This window comes from Callospermophilus lateralis, chromosome 13 (genome assembly GCF_048772815.1).
Source record: "Callospermophilus lateralis isolate mCalLat2 chromosome 13, mCalLat2.hap1, whole genome shotgun sequence".
Lineage (NCBI taxonomy): Eukaryota > Metazoa > Chordata > Mammalia > Rodentia > Sciuridae > Callospermophilus > Callospermophilus lateralis.
The window spans coordinates 30,129,659-30,147,915 of NC_135317.1; the positions used below are offsets into that span (position 1 = coordinate 30,129,659).

Here is an 18,257-nt window from a genome sequence, read left to right on the forward strand (position 1 = left end):
TTTTTTTTCTTTTTTTTTTTTTTTGAGAGTTGTCTGTTCTAATCATATAACCGGATTCAAAAAATATTTCTTTTAATGGATATTTCTTATATTTAAATATAAATGAACTGCTAGTAGTTTGCATTTTCTACTCATGTTATCTATTCTATTTCTTTTTTCTCCTACCTATTTTTGGAGTAACATTCTTTGGAGACCTTATTATGTGTGTGCATGCATATGTGTGCTTACTCTTGATTATGGTTAATGTTTTGAGCTCTTTTTAAGTTCTTATCTTTGAGGTCTTTATGCAGACTGTGAGATACACATCATAAACTAAGTTGAAGGTGGTCTTGTGTTACCAAGTGTTCTAAGAATACCATCAGTTCAGGACTATTTAACGCTTTTAAGTCTGAAAACTTAATGTAAACAAGTTACTACTTCATGAGATTATACCAGCCCTTTCCATGTATGTTTTAAATTTGTAAATTTAGTGGCTTAAACACATCTTTGTTGTCTTACAATTCTGGAGGAGAGTCTGAAAGGGGTTTTACTGGGTTAAAATTAATGTGGGTAGAACTTTGATGCTTTAGACATTCTAGGGGCAAAAATCTATTGCCTTGATTTTTTTTTTTTTTTTTTTAAGTTTCTGGAGGACTATATTTTTTGGTTCATGGCCTCTCCCCCCATTTCCATGTCAATAGTGGCCAGTTGAGTCTTTTTCATATTATATCACTCTTATCAGTACTGACTCTCCTGCCTTACTCTGTTACTTTTAAGAGACCCTTGTGTTTTCATTTTGCCCACCCCAGTTATCCTGGATAATCTTCCCTTCTCAAGATCCTTGATTACATCTGCCAAGTCCCTTTTGGATTGAATTCAGGGGCACTCAAACAATGAGCCACATCCCCAGCCCTAGGTTGCATTTTATTTAGAGACAGGGTCTCACCAAGTTTCTTAGTACCTCCTTGTTGCAGAGGCTGGCTTTGAACTGGAGATCCTCCTGCCTCAGCCTCCCAAGCTCCTAGGATTATAGGCGTGTGCCACCTTGCCTGGCTGCCTTGTCCCTTGTAATATATGAGTTCTAACTTTCCACTCTCAGGAAGCGCAAAGGTATTGTTATTTTGTCCCCATGTGGCATAAAACTCCAAGCCCCTTGTTTTTTGCTCTGAGTTTTAGTTCTTTCTTTTTCCTACTCCTAAAAAAGGATTTTCTCCTTTTTTTCATTGTACTATGAATTTTAAAAATATGCTATCACAGCTTTTTAAAAAATCAAGCCTATTTAGGTATTTGATAGTGGGCAAGCTTTCTGGTTCCCAGCATGCCATATTGCCTCAGTTTACATTCCAGTGTATTTGAGTTTAACAAGACTTGAAGTTCGTTACCTTTGTTTTTTCCTTCCTCCCTCCCTCCCTCCCTCCCTTGTTGTTGTTGTTTTGGACTGGGGATTGAACCCAGGCTCGCTCTGTCACTGAGTTATTCCTCCACTCTATTTATTTTTATTTTGAGATAAGGTTTTACTAAGTTGCTGAGGCTGTTGGTCTTTAACCTGCCTCAGTCTCCCAAATCACTGAGATTACAGACATGCACCCCCATACCTGGTCTGTTCAGCTATTCTTAAATGGTATGATTTGAATCAGTCTTGTTTGAGAATCCATTATCACTGTGTTTCATTATCCTTAGTTTTATATTGAAAATTATTTTCCCTAGGCTCTTTAAAGGTAATAGTTCATTTCTTCTAGCTTCCAGTATTGTCTCTGAGATGTCTGGTATCTCTGATTCCAGATCCTTTGTATGGAGCTTGTCTTTTTCTCTCTGGAGACTTTTGGAATGTTTACTTTCTTTAGCTGTTGTGTTTTGAAATTTCGCAGGGATGTAACTTGGTATTGGTCTTTTAAAAGTATATTGTGCTGGGACTGGGAACATAGCTCATTTGGTAGAGTGCTTGCCTCCCATGCACAAGGCCCTGGGTTCAATTCCCAGCACCCCCCCCCCCCCAAAAAAAAAAAAAGTATATTGTGCTGGTACTTGGAGGGCTCTTTCAGTGTGGAGATATTTTTGGAATAAAATGTTCTCTCTTTGATGATTTATCTTCTGTTATATTTTTTTCTAGATGTTTAAGATTTTAGTATTCTTCTTACTTTTCATCTTTAACTTCCTGAATTTCCTATTCCAGCATGCCTATTGTTTAATTTTTACATTTTTTAAATTTCAAGAGTTCTCTTGTTCTTAGGTTTATTTTTTAAAAATAAACTGAATTCTTATTTTATTTTTGGATTTTTTTTTTTATTCTTCCAAGTTCTTTTTCTTTTTTAAGGCTGAGACAGGATTGCAAATTCGAGGCTAGCCTGGGCAATTTGGTGAGATCCTGTCTCAAAATAAAACTACTCTAAGATTTTATCTCACTCCAGTCAGAATGGCAACTATTATGAAGACAAACAACATTGTGTTGGTGAGGATGTGGGGAAAAAGGTACACTCATACACTGCTGTTGGGACTGCAAATTGGTGCAGCCAATATGGAAAGAGTATGGAGATTTCTTGGAAAATTGGGAATGGAACCATTTGATCCAGCTATCCCTCTCCTTGGTCTATACCCAGAGGACTTAAAAACAGCATACTGCAGGGACACAGCCACATCAATATTTATGGCAGCACAATTCACAAAGCTAAACTGTGGAACCAACCTAGATGCCCTTCAGTAGATGAATGGATAAAAATGTGGCATATATACATAGTGGAATATTACTCAGCAATAAAAGAGAATAAAATCATGTCATCTGCAGATAAATGGATGGAGTTAGAGAAGATAATGCTAAGTGAAGTTAACCAATCCCAAAAAACCAAATGCTGTTTGTTTTCTTTGATATAAGGAGGCTGATTCATAGTGGGATAGGGAGCGGGAACATGGGAGGATTAGACAAACTCTAGATAGGGCAGAGGGGTGGGAGGGGAAGAGAGGGAGCTTGACATTATAAATGATGGTGGAATGTGATGATCATTATTATCCAAAGTACATGTATGAAGACACCAATTGGTGTTAATATACTATGTATACAACCAGAGATATGAAAAATTGTGCTCTATATGTGTAATAAGAATTGTAATGCATTCTGCTGTCATATATAAATAAATAAAAAGGACTGGGGATATAGCTCTGTAGTAAAACACCCTTTGATTTAATCTCAGTATTGCAAAAGACAAAAAAAAAAAAAAAAAGAAAAACCAATACACACAAGCTTAAGTTGAAATTTTTTAAGTGTATGTCAGAGACTTAATATCTATCAGGGTAATGAGACTGTGAGGAGGAGCACCTTCAGTTTTCAGTATATGTTAATCTCTTGTGCTATTTTATTTCTTTTTTTTCTGATCCCTTTTGAAAAAAATGTAAGTCATTTGAACTGGTAAAGAAAACCATAAACATGTACTGTGTCTTGTTTCAATACATACATATTATGTATTGTTGAAATTAGGGTAAACATATCTTCTCCAGCATTTGTAATTTTTTATGGTGAAAACATTCAAAATTCTTTTTTCGAACTTTCTAAAACATACCACACATCAGCATTATCTACAGTCACCCTGCAATAGCATACCAGAACTTCTAACTCCCATCTGTCACTTAGTACCCATTGATCAACCTCTCCATTCCCTGTTCCCTGCTTCTCAGCTCTGGCAATCAACATGTGGTATTTATCTTTCTGTGCCTGCCTTATTTTACTTCACATAATGATTTCCATTCACATCCATGTTGTAGCAAATGAAGTATTTCATTGTTTATATGTAGATATTGTATTTTTACACTGGAAAAATTTTTAATTTCCTCCATGAAAGTCACATTTATAAGGGAGTGCTAGCATTCTGTGAACATGGTACAGACTAAGATGGAATATGTTCAGATACTCAATTTTCCCTCTCCCCCTCCCCTCCCCTCCCCCTCCTCTCCCCTCCCCCTCCCCTCCTCTTCCCCTCTCCCCTCCTCCTCCTCTCCCCTCCCCCTCCTCTCCCCTCCCCACCCCTCTCCTTCCCCTCTCCCCCCTCCCCTCTCCCCCTCCCCCCTCTCCTTTCCCCTCCCCTCCCCCCCCCCTCTCCCCCTTCCCCTCCCCTTCCTCTTCCCCTTCCCTCCATCTTCCCCTCCCCTCCCTCTTCCTCTCCCCCTCCCCTTCCCCTCTCCCCTCTCCCCTCCCCTCCCCTCCCCTCCCCTCCCCTCACTCTCCCCCTCCCCCTTTCCCCCTCCCCCTCATGGATTAATTCCTGGGCTTTGCGCATGCTAGGCAAATACTTTATTACCATATGCCTTACTTTTAAAGTAAAATTTTATGGAGATATGATTAACATATCATGTAATTTATCCACTTAAAGTATATAGTTCATTATTTTTCAGTATATTCAGAGTATATATATTCAGTATATTCAGTACATTCACCACCAGTCAGTTTTAGAACAATTTTATATATCCCAAAAGATACCCTGTACTAGCTATCACTCCTAATTCTCTGCATTTCCTTCACTTACCCTATGAAACTGTTAATCTACTTTTTGTCTCTATAAATTTGCCTGTTGTGGATGTTTCATATAAATGGAATCATATACTATATGGTCCTTTGTGATGACTTATGTTTATTTAGTTTAATGTTCTCATGGGCCATTTATGTTAAAAGTTAGTACCTTGTTTCTTTTTATTGCCAAATTATATTGATAGACCACATTTTATTTATCTATTCATCAGTAGACATTTGGATTGTTTCTGTTATTTGGCTGTTATGAATGCTATTATGAACAGATGTGGGAAAATTTTTGTTTTTATTTATATTGGATGTATACCTAGACAAGGGATTGATGGATCATATGGTAACTTTGTGAAGAAACTACCAGCTCTTTTCTAAAGTGCCTCTGTATACCATTTTACATTCCTACAGAATAATATATTAAGGTTACATGTTTTTTCTATTCTTGCAAACGTGTTTTGCCTTTTTTGGTGCTGGGGCTTGAACCTAGAGGTACTTTACCACCCAGCTACATACCCAGTCCTTTTTATTTTTTGTTTTAAGGCAGGGTCTCACTGAGTTGGATAGGCCCTTGCTAAATTGCTGAGGATGGTTTAGAACTTGGGATCTTCCTGCCTTAGCCTGCCAAGCCACTGGGATTACAGGTGTGTGCCACTGTGCCCAGCTGTGTTTTATCTTTTTTAAAATTTTTATTATTATAGTCATCCTAGTTAGTATGAAATGGTATGCCATTGTGGCTATTTATTTATTTATTTTTTGATGCTAGGGATTGAGCCCAGGTCCTCATACAACTGGGGAAGCACTAAACCACTGAGCTATATCCCCAACCTTGATTATTTTTATTTTGAGAAAGGGTCTCACTTAAGTTGTTGAGGCTGCTCTCTAACTTGCCACCGTCCTGCTTCAGCCTCCTGAGTTGCTGAAATTACAGGTGTGCCCCACTGCACCTGGCTTCTCATTGTGGTTTTAACTTTTTCTCAGTTTTAAAGTCTGTAGAACCTGGTACTTTTGAAGTTTGAGTCTTTCGGGGCTTTTCTTTTTTTCTTTTTTCTTTTAGGGCTAATTGCTTTGTGACATGTAGGTGTTTAAGGAACTAGTTTTTTTTTTTTTTGTTGTTGTTCTGATAAGTTACTACAGTCTTGTCCCATTTGCTTTTTTATATCCAAAGATTTATTGGAAATTCTTGTCCATTGATTATTTCCCTTATTCTTCTGAAAAGGTATATATAAAATATATGAAAGTCTCAGGAAGGAGAGACATCAGTGTGTAATCAATTCTCAAGTTCATATTTGTGCTTTTTAAATATCCTCAAATATAAATATCCCTAGTTGTGGTCATTATTTCAAAGAATTATAAAACGAAAAATAGTCCTGTGGTGAAGAAAGAACTAAAAAGGCTCAGAGTGGACTACTGTTGACTATAATCCAAGTCCTTTCAGTGTTAGATTTGATTCTTATTTTTTGATAATACCTGCTGTGTTTATAATGTGAGTGGGACAACTTAATATTTCCTAATTTCTAAAATTGCTACTAGTTTTATTTATTATTTGCTATAGGCTTTTAATGTGGTTTCATATCAAGTAATCTCAGGTAAGTACTTGAATATGGATGAGAAACAGAATAATAATAATAAAAGCAAACATTTATTGGGTTCTTTCTACATACAGATATTATTGCAAATCCCTTACTTACATTAACTCATAATCTTTAAAATACTGGTGTGAGATTGATACAGGTTTTTGTTTGCTTTTTATTTTCCAAATAATCATATATTTCAGCTTGTGTCACTACATATCTCATTCTCTAATCCATTGACTTTAAATAGTAAAAGAGTAAAAAATATAATGCACTTTGTAGTTCCCACAAATATATCATAAATACACCCAGATAATATTCCAGTGCAAACCATTTCCAACAGCTTCACAGGATGGTGGAGTAGAATCTTTTGGACAGGCTTGGATATTCATTCATAACCTGACAGGATCATTATGGAGCTGGAACACAGAGGGCATTAGCTAATTTTCATCTTAGTGATAACAATGAGTATTCTTTATCAAGCACCTTCTTTTTATTTTCCAAATAATCATACCTTCTGTGGTACTTTATGCATAGACTTTATTTTATCTTTAGGGCAACTTGGCAGTGTCCTGTTGGACACTGGTGGCTCCCATTTCATAAATGGGAAAGCTGAGTTTTTACTCAGCGTTGTCCAGTTGACTAAAGGGTAGGGAAAATGGATTAACAACTTCATCTTATCTGTTCTGAGCTGAAGTCCTGCAGGGTTTCCCTGTAGATGGCTTCCTCGTCTTCTACAAGAAAACTACCTGGAGATATAGGTGGTTTGAGAGTTAAGGAAGGTGTGGTAGAATTAAAGGTGGTAAGCTGGGAGCCTGGAGACCCTGGTTTCAATCCCTGTCTCTCTAGTCACTGATGAACTTGGGGAAGTCTGAACCCATCATTGTAGGAGAAACCCTCTGGTTTATTGACTCTGGGAGTGTGTTCTCTGACAGGAAGGACCTCTGCCCAGGGCAGGATGGTGAGAGCCAGCAGACCCCATTGTGACCTTTCTTCACAGCCTCACCTCTCTCTTCCCTCTGGCTCACATGCTTCCAACATGGGCCACACCCATCAAGGCCACCATTTTTATTGCCCCATAGCCTGGACGCCTCTTGAAAAGATAGTTTTAGAGCTGGTTCCTCCCCACTCAAATTTACCATCCCACCATCCCAGCCCTGTTTTACTTATTCAGGGTCATTAGCTGCCACTAAGTGAAAGGATCTTATTGTTTGTTCCTCTGTTAAAGCAGGGTCATGTCTGAATTCTTCATCTGTTTCTCCAGCTCCCATACAGTGTCTGACACTTACTAGATGCTCAAGAAATATCTGTTGAGGAAAGAACTGGGCACATGGCTTGTCCAGAAGGTAGAGGAGGGCAGGGTTTGACCAAGGTTCTTCCTCTGCTTCTGAGCAGACTTCCCATTTCCAGAGCAGGTTTGAGCCTGTTTCTAAGGGTGGGCAGTCAGCTCTGGCAGAGCCCTGTGTCTATCACCAGCCCCACGTGGCAGATGTGGGAAAGAGCGTGGTTCGGGAAGTCAGTGGGACTAGAAGAGATACCAAGTCCTTGATGCAGGGTATGGGTGAGACCCTAGAGTTGGGTGGTCTGGGTTTGAATTCTTATAAATTACTTGATTTCTTTGGGCCTCAATTCACTTCTGTTCTGCCCCAGGATGATGTTTTGGGTAAATTTTGAGAATTTTCTGTCTCATCCCATGGATGAGATCCTGCCAGGATGGTACATCCCTTCAGGGTTCTTAGCTGTTCTTTCCTCCCTGTTTCTGTGGTCAGACTCCCTCAGGATATGTGTCAAAGGTTTCCTAGGCCCCTCACCTCTGAGCATCACAGCTTAGCAGCAGAGTCCGCTGGTGTGTGTAGGTGATCATGTGACTGACTAGGAGCTGCAGCTTTCTCCTGTGCCCAGCATCATAGAGGGTCCAATACTATATATCACTAGCCTCCTTTGTGCAGGTGAGGTGTTGAGTCTCACAGTGACAGGACCAGAGCTGGGGCTTCATCATCTCTTAGTCTTCAGAGCCCAAGGACACTTTCCACATCACCATAGAAGTTGGGTCTGAGCTTGCCTGGAGGAACACACTTGTTCTCTGTGGAGATACAGCCTAATTCCTGCCATAGTCCACAGGGGCATATGGAAAGGAAAGGGAAGAGGAAGGAAAAAAAAAAAAGGAACAGAAAGGAAAAGGGAAAAAATATAAAAAAGAAATAGGAAATGAGGGAAAGGGAAGAGGAGAATGGAAAGAAAAGGACTTTTTGTTTGTTTTAAAATCTCATCTGGGGCTGGGGATGTGGCTCAAGTGGTAGCGGGCTTGTCTAGCATGCGTGAGGCACTGGGTTTGATTCTCAGCGCCACATAGAAACAAAATAAAGATATTGTGTTCACCTATAACTAAAAAATAATTATTAAAAAAAAAATCTTATCTGTATGGTGAAGAAACTCCCCCCTCCCCCAGATGGCTAATAACTTTTAAATCTGTGCTATTTGGTTCTTGAGCCTATTCATTTAGTTGTTAGAGTATATGCCTGATATTTCTAGAGAAGTTAAAATGAATTACATTTTTAAGAAGAGAGAAACATTCATGAAATATTAAAATAAAAGTTAATTTTTGCACAGTGTGGTGGCTCACACCTGTAATCTCAGCAACTCTGGAGGCTGAGATCGGGGTCCAAGTTTAAAGCCAGCTGTAACAACTTAGTAGGACCTTGTGTCAAAATAACAAATAATAGGACTGGGATGTATCTCAGAGGTAGAGTGCCTCATCCCTAGTAACACAAACATACACATAGTTAACTATTAGATAAAGTAATAGGATGAGAAATAACTACAAATTTATGACCTTATATTTAGAAGATAAACTGATTTAATGTTGTCTTAAAAGTTTGTATTTAGCTTATATCCTAGTTTGAATAAAAAATGGTTATCATTGGGGCTGGTGTTGTGGCTCAGTGGCAGAGAGCTTGACATACACATGTGAGGTTACTGGGTTCGATCCTTAGCACCACATAAAAATAAGTAAACAAAATAAAGATATTGTGTCCATGTATAACTAATAAAAGTATTTAAAAAATGGTTATCATCAGATTGGAGGAATATATCGATGGTAGAGTGCCTAGCATGTTCAAGGGCCTGACTTTGATCCCTAGCATTGCAAAAAAGGGATATTTACCATGCAAGTGTTCTATACTTTATTTTGTTTATGTTCTTAAATAGGTGGGGCGCCTAGTGGCTCAGGAGGCTGAGGCATGAGGTTCTCAAGTTTAAAGCCAGTCTCGGCATTGGCAAGGCACTACACAACTCAGTGAGACCCTGTCTCTAAATAAAATGCAAAATAGGGCTGGGGATGTGGCTCAGGGGTGGAGTCCCCCTGAGTTCAATTCCCGGTACCAAAAAAAGGTGGGGAGGAGGCAGAAAATGTTATTGATCAATACTGAAAAATTAGCATGGCCCAAAGTGTCAGATCTTGTTTTTCTAAGGATAAAATATTTCAAAACAATTCTGATTCAAGTGTTTTATAATATGCTTTCCCACCAGTCTGATTTGCAATTCTTCTAAACAAATCTATTTTATAGTATATGTATATAGGTCATTCTGAATCAAGTTAACTTCAGAGTTGATTGGGACCTTGTTTTGAGCTCATTGAACAAAGCTCTGTAACAGAATTTTGGGCATGGGGCCATTTCCAGAGTCTGGTCCAAATAAGCAGTTAACAAAGCTTGTCTTTTTGTTGGCTGAAGGCTTTCTCTGTGTAGCTTATTCAGGACTCTTTTATATTTTTTCTACTCTTCTTTTTCTATTCAGGGCAAAAGTATTTTAATTTTTTTTCCTGTAGTTTTTTTTTTCCCTTGGCAAACATTTATTGTGTTTTTATTTATATTTAGGGTTCTTTACCTGTAGTGGCAGTGACAGTTATTGAGGATAGTAGGCATCCTAATATAATATTGTAGAAAATATATAAAACATTAAGTAGTGATGCTGTGCCATACTTCTTTTCTGCCTGCCTTTCCGTCTTTTGGTAAATAGGAAGTTTTTTTCTGGAAGACCTTTAAAAGAAGCATCTATCTTGTTTTTTCCCCAACAAAGGGACAAGGCAAAGAGAACACAATTAAAACAACATCTCTCTATGTAGCGGTTTTAAATAACCATATCTTAAAATAAAATTTGAAAATCATCTATTCGTTTTATTTCCACATTTGTTTTAGAGCATAATGTTTTCTTATCTAAATAGAATTGCTTTTGGAATATTTTCTCACTCCATTAGAACTTCATCACACAATTTATTTTATTTATTCAATTTCTAGTTATCTCATATTTATAAAGGTCCTGCTTGACACTTTTTCTGACAGGGTCTAAGTTGCTTAAAAAAAAATTGGCAGTTGATCAGTGAGTACTAAGTTACAGTTAGGTAGGAGCAACAAGTTCTAGAGTGTTATTGAACAGTAGTGTGTGGATAACAAAAGTGTATTGTACATTTCAAAAAATATATTTTTCCCCAGTTATATACATGAATGGAAACATGAAACTCTGTGAAAACTATTTTTGTTTTCTGTATCAGTTAAAATATCAAGTTTTGTTTCCTAATTTCTAAAGTCTTATCATTAACTTTATTAAAACTTAAAGAACAGATGCCCAACTTATTTTTATTCCTTCTTTGTTATCTTCATATTTTCCTGTCTCTTTGCTTATGCTGTTAGCTGTGCTTGAATTTTCCTCTTTTCCCTGATCTGCTTCCTTAACCTGCCAAATGTAGCTGGCTAAAATGACATTTCATTAGTGGAGTCTGTGGACGCTGCTCCAGGAATTAATTTTTCTTCTTTTCCCTTTTTCCCCTCCCTTTCTTTCTTTCTTTCTTCTTCTTTTTTTAATCTTACTTTTTTTTGGTGGGGTTCTTTTTTTGTGTGTCTTTTTTGGGACTGGGGGTCGAACCCAGGGCTTTGTGAATGCAAGGCAGAAGCTTTGCCACTGAGCTACATCCCAGCCCCCCTCCCTTTCTTTTGTGCTGGGTATCAAACCAAGGACCTCCTACGTGGTGGGCAAAACTGTACCACTGAGCTGTATTTCCAGCCCTAGCAAAATAAAGTCTTAATAAGTTAAAACTTGTATAAAATTTCATAACAAGCATAACAAGTAAGTGAAAGAGCCAGTATTCAGTCTTAGGTTTTATGATTTCAAGCTTACATGTTATTTTTGAATTTTTTATTGATGCCAGGGATTGAACCCTGGGTCACTTAACCACTGAGCCACCTTACATCACTCCCTCCACCCCCCTCCCAATTTTCTGACAGGGTCTAAGTTGCTTGGAGCCTTACTAGGTGGCTGAGGCTGGCTTTGAACTTGCAGTCTCAGCCTCCTCTTTCTGGGATTACAGGCATTTGTCACCATGCCTGGTTTACATGCTTTTTTAAAAAACCAGTGGGTTGGGCTGGTGTAGAGAGCACTTGATGAACATGTGCAAGGCCCTGGGTTCATAAACCAAACCAAAACAAAACAAAACAAAACCCAGTGGATCTACAGTCCTCTCTAGGGTGCTCATCTTGAGCCTTCTAATTTCTTTCAACTAGGGTTACTGATTTTGTCTCTAGTATAATAAGATTAAAAACTATTTTTCTTTGCATCGAACTGCTTCTTTTGTTATCTAAAGAGAAAAGTGTGAAATTAAGGAAATTCAAATATGAGAGAATTAGTTTTACTATAAAAGCTGTCACTTGGTGAACATATGTATGCTGTTGTTATACAAATGTTCCAGACCTGTTCTCCTCCTACTCACGTTATTTGCTTACCCTGCCATATGGAGGGTTGTACATTACTGGACGGGCTGTGATTTAGGCTTTTGTGATTCAAAATTAGGAAAATGAGGAGGGAGTGGAACCATAGGAATTTTTCAAGCAATTTGAAACAGTGCACTGAATATTTCTTTAAGTACGTGAGGAAAGTAAGAAGGATGAGAAAAGATGTTTTCAGAAGGAGAGTTATGGACTCCATGGTGTTTGAGAAACATAGGAAAAGAACTTGAGCCATTTTGAATTTATTTTTCTCTTGAAGACTGAGGATCACGTGGGAATGCTTTTCAATAGAATTTAAGCAAGTGAGATACAACTTTTTTAAATTTTGTTTTCTTTCTGGTCTTTTTCTTTTGGGAGGTGTGAGTAAAGATCACATAATTATAACAGAGCTGATTGGAAAAAGGCCATCTTGGATTCAAGTGGACCAGTTAGAAGGATATTGCAGTAGCCAAGTTGAAAGAGGATAGTGGTTTAGGATTAAAGTGTTAAAAACAGAAGGAAACTGATTTCTTCTATTTAAACATAATTAACTTATCAGTTTTCCTAGTAGGAGCCTCACTTCCAATCAAGAATTGCCTCATTTTAGAGAGACCACAGTTGTCTTTGAATTACATTATCCTCTTTATGGTACTTCCTTAAACACTTGAAGGTCAACTGTGACTCTTAAGTTGCAAGTCAACACATTTTTGGAAGGAGGCAAGTTCTTGACTTCTACACAAGAAGTACTCTCAAGGCTACATATTCCTCATGAAGCTTTTACTTCTATAAAGAATGTGTTGTTTACAATTGTGTGTAGTCCAGGTCGACCCCACCCTCCCCAACTACTTAACTCAAGAGTTTCAGGATGATAGTTTCTCCACTGTGGCTTTTAGCCTTAGGCTTCTCAGTACCTGAAAGCAATTGGTCCAGTCTTTCCAATATGTCCCATTTATATGTGCTAATAACCAGGTGGTATTCATCTGCCCCTTGGAATGTCTGAATGATAGTTATAGGAATGGGGATAGAAAAGGCACCTAGAGGTCTTGACAGGTGCTTTATGTGAGAGACAAAGGATCTTGGACCATCTGCTGCTGCTTCCAACCTCTGCTATGAGGTTAAAGAGAATGGTGATCAGAGCATGTTCGACCAGGTGTATGTTGGACCTGTAGTTAAATTTAGAATGTTTACACAGTTTGTGGGAACTGTATCAGGAAATTTTCCTTTGTGAAGACAACTCCAGTAGTGATTCTGAAAGACAGAGTTCACAAATATCCCTTCTTTTTCTTTATCTCCTAAGAGCTAACATGCTTCTCCAACAGGTGCCAAGGTTGACATATTCCTTCCACTGCCACAGATATCATTGGTATCTCATTCCAGTATCTAACTTTACCTTTTTCTCCAGTCATTATGGACATACCCATACTTTTTTTTTTTTTTCTGGAACAGTCATGTATAAGAGGGACAGGACATTTTTATTAAATTTATGGAGACCCTCTTCTGTCTTCTACTTTGGCCCACATGGGTCACCATAAGGAGACTTGATGAGCAGTGTACTTAACCAAATGGCCATTATCTTTCCCATTCTTTTTAGAAGAGATGTCTATTTAAGTGTCTACCTTCGCCCCCATTGTGTTCCTGGGAATTCAACCCAGTGCTTTGTGCATGCTAAGCATGTGCTCTACCATTGAGCCACACCCCAGCCTTCTTTTGCCCACTTTTTCTTTGGGTTTTTATTTCTTTTGTTGTTGGTAGTGAGGTGTTTTTTTTTTAAACTTTATTTTTGAGGAGGCTGTTTTTTTGCTTAACAATGTAAGATCCTTGTGGGGGCTGGGGATATAGCTCTGTTGGTAAGTGCTTGCCTTATATGCATAAGGCCCTGGGTTCAGTCCCCAGCACCACTCCAAAAAAAAAAAAAAGGAAGATGCTTATGGCTGGTAGAAAATATGGAAGGTATCAGGTAACTGTTGAGTAACAGCTCATTGTTGAGTAACTCTTGTGATTAAAAGCACACCATACTGTGCATGGTTACACATGCATGCCTGTAATCCCAGTGGCTTTGGAGGCCGGAGGCAGGAGGATCGAGAGTTCAAAGCCAGCCTCTGCAACAGCTTGGTGCTAAACAACTCAGTGAGACCCTGTCTCTATATGAGATACCAAATAGGTCTAGAAATGTGGCTCAGTGGTCGAGTGCCCCTGAGTTCAATCCTTGTTATGCCCCTGAGTTCAATCCCTGGTATCCCCCCACCCTCCCCACCCTCCCAAAATAAGCATGCCATTATCAGATAATGAATGACATAAAAAATAAAAATCATGACGCAGTCAAGTGTTACATTGTCGTGGCTAGAGTCAACTGATTGGATTGGGATAGCATTACCAGACCCTGCAAATGTCACCAACAGTGAGGCACCACTGATATCCAAAAGAGAAATGTCAAAGATGTAGGCAATCTGTCAGTAGTATATAAAATGACTCATTTTCTGGGATTCACAAGTCTGAGATTAGATGATAGTTCCAGTATCAAGAATATAGTTTTTTATACTGTTTTCTACTCTATGATGATGTGTCGTTGCTTTGGTATGGTGATGAATTGGCAGCAATCAGTGGTGGCATTCTGGACATGTAGACTTAAATCTGGTAGCTTTTTACCAGTTGGTGTTATGAGTCAGTGGCCCTTTACTGTGAGTATTATACTAGTGACCCTTATGGTTCAATCTACAACTAAATTGATCTTCATAGTTTATGGATAATCTTTATCATGTCATTCTATAGTTTTCCAAGTAGCAGACCAAATAGCTTGTCCATTGGTAGTAGTCAAGGGGTCAGTAAGAATACAACAATATTTTCAAAGGAAATATTGGCCAGAAAAGAGAACATCTTTGAGTTTTGCGTGCCAAACCAAGCAGCCTCACACATTTTGAGTTCTGCATGGTTGGCACCAAGGTTGAACAACACAGAAGCCCACTGGGCACATAGGGTTTCAACATAGTTGAATCATCAGTGACCTTGGCCCAGGCATTTAAAGGAACCTCTGAATCAAAGCCTAATTGAACCAGCAGCTTTGTTTTATGTGGCAGCATAGAATAAATTTTCCAGAAGCGGTACCAGTTCCTTTTTCATGTAGAACTGAGATACTGTAGGGTTAGGTTGATTGCATTCTTGAATATGCCATTTCCATGTAATGAGACTAGCTCCCTGGGCCTTTCTCATCTTGTTGGTCATTGGGTTTGAGTTTACCTACTCCAAATGGTAATCTTTTTGTTAACTGGCAGGGGTCCTGGGCATCTGGGGTTTTCGTCGTGTTTCTTGGCTCTTAGTTTCTTATAGGAGAAAATTTCAGACAAGACATGAAACATAGTAAAAGCAAGGGGAAAGGAAAAATGCCCCCAAGGGAGAGGGTGGATCCTCTGACAGTAGAGCTATATTTTGCCTCTTTGTTCTCTAGTTCTGTTGGGATCTTAGCACAGTTTCAAGAGTCCTACCCAGATATCATCTCTTAATTCTTGACTGACTTTAGGATTGCATCAGATTTTTTTAAAAAAAATTTGTTGTTTTTATACCTTTCTTTATTTATATGTAGTGCTGAGAATTGAACCCAGTGCCTCACACATATTAGGCTCTACTACTCAGCCCCAGCCCCAGCCCCAGCCCCTGCATCAGATTTTTAAAATCCCTACTGCACACTGTTTTATCCAAGGTACCCAAGTGAACCCTATGAGGTGGGGAGAATTTTGCTATTATAATAAGATTAAAATGATAGGCTACAGATCTAAGGCACTCTCATTCACCTTGGTCCACTTGGACTGGTTCTAATTGGAACTTGTTATTTTTACAGATGTTATTTTTAGTGGACTTCATTTTTAATTGTCCTGTTTTTTTAAAAAGTATGTATAAAGATCACAAAATTCCCCCTTCAGGGTGATTTGTGTTCTTGTTGGCAGTGGGCTGGGAGGGGTCTTAAAGTCCTCAGCCCAGAGACTAGCCTTAAGGAAAATAAGCATTATATGCCTTACTGTTTGTCTTCTAAGCATGTTAGCCAAATATTTGACTGGTTCTGTTCACAGTAGCTGCAAATTTTCCTCCTTTACACACTCAGTGCAGATACTCATCTCTAACGGTTGTCTGAAAAGGACAGAACCTTATGCATTCCCCCCTCACCAGACAGATATTAGTTCTTGTTCATGGGACAGACCTCCTGAGGCTGACTGTCAGCCTGGTGAGAGGAAGCTCTTCCATCTGGAGGAGAGTTGGCAATAACCAGGACATTTTAGGCCTTATCTTTGAATCTACCTACTTTTGATATTCAGCCTGAAATATCTCTTCGGTTCAGCTTCATTAACAGCAAAGTAAAGGACCATTCACTTACATTCTCATGGACTTTTCTCAGTTCATGTTAATTGGCCTTACTCCTATTGCTAGAAAAACTTTTTTAATATTCCATATTCATTGCCAGAACAGTTAAAAATTGTGAAAAGTCTATGAGATTTTACCCTTGTAAGCTAATAGCTTCCACAGTTGCATGGATTCTGCTGGAAGACATAGGACTCCTGAATCAGAGTCAAAGGACATCAATACTCACAGCAATTGCAGTAGCCAAAGAGTCAGCATTTGTGGAGCCCCAGTTTCTACAGGATATGTCAAAGACAGACAGGTGATGCTTGCACACAAAGTTGGACGCACTATAGGAAAAGGACTTCCAGTGTAAGTGGCCACGCTGTGTGTGTGTGTGTGTTCCCTTGTGCTGGGGTTGACCCTAGGGCCTTGAGCATGCTAGGCAGGTACTCTACTACTGAGCCACATTCCTAGCCCAAGGGGCCACTCTGACCGTTGCCTTGAATGCCTATATTATCTTTATTATATTGGACAGTAAACAAACTTGCCTTTTGCTTTCTAAGGAGACACTGTGTGTTATCAACCGGAACAGAGGGAGATAGTACATCTTCTTACAATGTGTGGAATTGTTTTGGAGTTGGGCTAGCATTTTTGATTATAGGTTCTTTCCCAACCAATTTAAAAATTCTGGTGAAATAAGATAGAATCTTTTTTTCTTTTTTGGTACCGGGGATTGAACTCAGAGGCACTTGACCACTGAGCTACATTCTCGAGCCCTATTTTGTATTTTTTATTTAGAAACAGGGTCTCACCGAGCTGCTTAGTGCTAAGCTGATGCTGAGGCTAGCTTTGAAGTCGGGATCCTCCTGCCTCAGCCTTCCAAGCTGCTAGGATTACAGGCATGCGTTAGGGTACCTGGCTAGGAAATAGAATCATAATGGATCTGTTATAGGCATAATATTAAGCTTTCTTTCTCCTGACAGTATCTCTTCTTTCCTCTTTTCCTGCTTTAATTCAGTTCAGAATCCTAGCCTTTTCTCATCTAATCAACTATAGTTACCTCCTAACTGGTCTTTAGTCAATTATAGTCGCCTACCAACTGGTCTTACTGTCTTAGTCTTTCTATCCTCAACATTTGTGTCAGAGGGATCTTTTTTTTTAATGTTTTTTTTTTTTTTTTTTAGTTGTAGTTGGACACAATATCTTTATTTTATTTATTTATTTTTTATGTGATGCTAAGGATCGAACCCAGGGCCTCGCATGTGCTAGGTGAGCATTCTACCCCTGAGCCACAACCTCAGCCCCAGAAGGATCTTTTAAAATGCAGATATGATCATGTTAATTTAAATTTGTCATCAGTACCCCATTATTGTTAGGACAGTGTTTAAATTGTTAAGCAGTTGCATGATTATTTTTTGGAATCACTCTGTTATCCAGTTTTTAAATGTGCACAACTAAATAAAAATACGTAAAATTTTATTATTGTTGTTGTTATTATTACAGTATGGTACAGGGGATGGAACCCAGGCCCTTGCATGTACTAGGCAAGTATTCTACCATTTAGCTATGTTCCCAGACCCCCCAAAAATATTTTTTTTAATGAGCTACATTTCCAGCTCCCCCCCAATTTTTTTTTTTTTTTTTAAAACCTTATAGGCCATTAGTAGGTATTCTGTACTAACTAGGTAGAAGGCTTCGTGTTAGTAGTTTATAACCATTGCCTTTTATTTTTTCCTCTCATGTTTTTGTCTGCTATGTTCAGTCCTTCTGCCTTTTAATAATTTCCATGTGTGCCCCTTACTCCTGGAATTCCTATATTTAAAATATATTTCTCATGTAAAGACTAAGTGAATTATTTTCACCCTAGTTAAGTATCTTGCTCTGAACACTTTTCTATAATTTCTAGTAATCTGTACATATGTCACTATAGTGCTTAACTTCATTGTGTTATAATTAGTGATTTCTTTTTCTGGTCTACATTCCTGCTATGTCAAGTGGTAAAGTGTAAAATACTCAGTGCAGAACTCCTCAACACATTGCTTTTCTGACAAGTTGTTGTAGTGTCAAATTCATTAAATTGGTGTTTTAATCACTGTAAGTATATCTTGCTTTGAG

At 38.5% G+C, this 18,257-nt stretch overlaps 1 protein-coding gene across 15 annotated transcripts in view; it reads left to right on the plus strand.

Annotated features, from left to right (window-relative positions):
- The window catches only part of Abi1 (abl interactor 1), a 99,632-nt gene that overhangs the window by 51,568 nt on the left and 29,807 nt on the right, over nucleotides 1-18,257 (plus strand). The window lies entirely within an intron of this gene.